Source organism: Octopus bimaculoides, chromosome 19 (assembly GCF_001194135.2).
Source record: "Octopus bimaculoides isolate UCB-OBI-ISO-001 chromosome 19, ASM119413v2, whole genome shotgun sequence".
Classification (NCBI taxonomy): Eukaryota; Metazoa; Mollusca; class Cephalopoda; order Octopoda; family Octopodidae; genus Octopus; species Octopus bimaculoides.
In genome coordinates, this window is record NC_068999.1 from 29,344,036 (window position 1) to 29,346,753 (window position 2,718).

The following is a 2,718-nucleotide window of genomic DNA, read 5'->3' on the forward strand; positions in this document are numbered from 1 at the left end:
ATATATATATATATAAATTTTAAATTTTCATAAACATTTTCTCACAAAATATGGCCGGAAAGCCAGCGATTACACCTTGCTTTTACCATAGGTGGAATTAAGTAGGGACTGTCATTCCCAACTTCCTCACGAAATCCTTCCATCTTTTCTCATATATACTTCGCGACAGGTGTCTTCTCTCCAGCCCTATCTTGCTCTTCAGGTGGTACCTGAAGTAGAACAGCAAACCAGGGCCGGAGATGAAGAATCCTGTCACGATTAGAGCTATCTATGTGTGGACCAAAAGTAGCAAGAGACATACAGCCTAAAGGAAAGCGCCTAAAATCTCTCCAATCTGAACTTCCACAAAGCAGACTGGAAATCGATCCAAAAACAGATCCTCAGACAGGACTGGTCGAAATGTGTCTCCACACCAGACATTGACGTGAAACTAGAATATTTCATGTCTGTTGTCCAAGCCATATGCCAGAAATATGTCCCAGAGCACAAGGCCAACATAAAAAGGAACAAGATTCCAAGGGAGAGGAAGATCCTCATGAGACGACAGACGAAGGTTGCAAGTCGCTTCAACTAACACTCCAAAAGTAGCGAAAGGTCCCGCCTAAAAACAACACTGATGGAGATTGAAAAAAGCCTGCAACAATCCTATATGAGGGAGAGAGCAGACAAAGAAGCAAACTCAACGGCTGGTCCTGGTGCTTTCCCAGCAATCCTCCTCTAATCGTGTAAGCGTGCCTTGGCGAAACCACTACAGATTTTCTTCCAGAGCTTTCTTGCAAATGGCAGGCTGCCAAGCAAACTGAAAGAGGGAATAATATGCCCAATCTGTAAAGGAGGAAGCAGAGCAGATGCCAAAAACTATAGCCCTATCTCTTTAACTTCACATATCAGCTAAGTCGTGGAACGGATAGTCAGAGGGAAACTAATCGCATTCCTTGAAGAAAACGACTTGCTGAGTGATATCCAGCATGGCTTTCGACCAGGCAGGAGCTGCCTGAACCAGCTCTTACTGCACTATCACTGGACGTTGAGGCAGTTACTCAACAACACAAATGTGGACTTAATATAACTTGACTTTGCAAAAGCTTTTGATAAAGTGGATCATGGTATGATATGCCACAAACTGCGTGATCTCGGCATAGTTGGAAATCTTGGAGAGTGGTTACATGACTTTCTGAAAGTTAGCAGTCAGGCAGTAGTGGCCAATGGAGCCACCTTAAAGAAAACACAAATAGTGAGCGGTGTTCCACAAGGAACTGTCTTGGGACCACTGCTTTTCATAGTGGCCCTTTCAGATATGCCCAGATAGCCACTCTTGCTAGCTACGCAGACGATACGAAAGTCTCGCAGAAAATACAGAACCCCAGCGATGTTGCACACCTGCAGCAGGATTTGGACTCAATTTACAGATGGGCTGAGGATAATAATATGCAGTTTAATGCTGAAAAATTCCAAGCCCTGCACTACCAGCATCCAGAACCTGAGTATTGACATGAGTGATGATACCTCTTTCCAAGTGTACATTACCAAGATGGTGACAAAGTGCAGACGACTGGCTGGCTAGATCCTGAGAACGTTCAGAACCAGAGAGAAGGAAACCATGATGGTCCTCTGGAGAACATTTGTCCTCAGCCGCCTGGATTACTGCTCCCAGCTATGGTCACCCTACAGTGTAAAATTACTAGCGGACCTTGAAGCAATCCAGCGAAGCTTCACAAAGAAGATCGTCTCATTACAACAGCTCAGCTACTGGGAAAGGCTGAAAAAGCTAAGACTCTACTCCCTGGAGCGAGGGCGGGAGTGGTATGCAGGAAGGTATTCTGGAAGGAAGTGTGCTAAATTTTGACATTGAAAGCTACACAAATGCCAGAACGGGTCGACACTGCACAGTATCAAAGATCCCAGCAATGCCATCGCGCTTCAGGACCAGTTACTGCAACAGTCTGGGTTTCAAGGGCTCACAGCTTTTTAATATTCTCCCCCAAGAGCCTGAAGGACCTACACAAAGTGGATATAGGTGTTTTCAAATCAAAATTGGACCTCTTCCTGTCGAGAGTCCCAGATGAACCTACCTCGTGGCAAGAGGTGCAAATGTGGGTAGCGACATCAAACTCCTTATTCACCAAATGCTACATATTAGAGAAGGCTCTCAATAATAACAGTGTAACAAAAGGGTGATGCCCCAGCATGGCCACAGCTCTGAGCTGAAACTGAAAACATATATATATAGTAGTAGTAGTAGTAGTAGTAGTAGTAGTAGTAGTAGTAGTAGTAGTAGTAGTAATAATAATAATAATGATTTTACATAATAAAATGACAACAAAAGAATGAGACCTCGATATTAGAAAAATAGAGGATTTTATATATGTATAGTTTAGGACAATCAGTAAGTTGTCATAATAGGACTCAGAGTTTCAAGTGCTGGAACTAAAAGCATTCTCATCGGCTATAATGACAATAGACGCTTTAAAAAACCGTTGAATTAAAGGGAAGTTAGTCTAATAGGTAGGATAAAATATTAAAAAATACACGCAACCATATTCTCACAATACATAGAAACCTACTGCGTTCATAATGTCTACATACATACACACTCACACAAACATGTATATATACACGCCCATACACACACAAACATATATGTGCATTTATGTACTCATACACCTATCCACACACACACACGTGTATATATATATATATATATATATATATATATAT